Below are 1,029 nucleotides of genomic sequence, written 5' to 3' on the forward strand. Positions count from 1 at the left end.
ACTCGTACATTCCAATGTCTAGCACGTTGACCGTCTCAGTTTAGTGCTCTCGCCAATAGCGCTTTTCACTCCGGGGAAATATGGGTTTATGACTCGCCAAAGCTCCACCAGGAGACGTGCGCGTAGCGCCCAAGGGCTTTGAACTCCAATCAATCCATGGTTCATGGTGTTCCAACCATGTATTTCCTAGGATGAGCTCATACCTTGCATCCAAATCTCGACAGTGTTCCACGCTATCAAAGTCAAGAAACTTGACTCCGATGTTCACTGGGACCTTCGGGACCGTGACACGTGAGCCCGTCGCTAGGCGAACAGTGACGCTGTCACCCAACCGCGCTTTCAGCGCCTCAGCATACAGCTAACTTCCTTCCATCGTGGAGCGTCGAGCATAATTGCCTGATACCCCGGATCTTCCATGGCTTCTCGAAGCCATTTACGTGCGCCTCCACGACCAGCAAGCCCGGCTTGCATACACGTTCCGTGTTCAAGAGCACGAAGCTCTTCGGGGCTAGGTCCTGTTGACCAATGCCCCCCTGAGGCTCAACAAAACTCATTTCTTCCCAAGTAGGTCTCCCCGCGCCTACTGAGTGGTGTCGTTTCCCCGCGACGAACCCGACTTGTACGCGTTGGAGCGATGGTTCGAAGAACCTTGACGCGCCTTGCGCAGGGGGCAATCGTTCACGCAGGTGACGGGTTTCTCCACAGAGAAAACACCGTCGTGTGTTTGCGTGCCGTCCGGCAGCTCGGAGCTCTGCTCCCTCGTTCTCAGCATAGCTGAGATTCATGGGCATAGGCTCGCTCGACGAGCTGTTGGAGTGTGCATTCCAACCAAGTCGTGCCGACTCAAAATTAAATTCGGCATTCGATGCCACATTCACCGCCTCTTCAAACTAAGACGGATCGTACGCGATATGCCTGATTAGGCGACGAGAACACTCGTGAGAGCTGCAATTTCAGCTCCGCCCAGGAGAAAAACGCAGCTTCGACCGAAGTGCCGCACGTCAGTGCCCATTCTCGCGCTCGACCACC

The sequence above is a fragment of the Plasmopara halstedii genome, assembly GCF_900000015.1.
Source record: "Plasmopara halstedii genome assembly, contig: Scaffold_614, whole genome shotgun sequence".
Classification (NCBI taxonomy): domain Eukaryota; phylum Oomycota; class Peronosporomycetes; order Peronosporales; family Peronosporaceae; genus Plasmopara; species Plasmopara halstedii.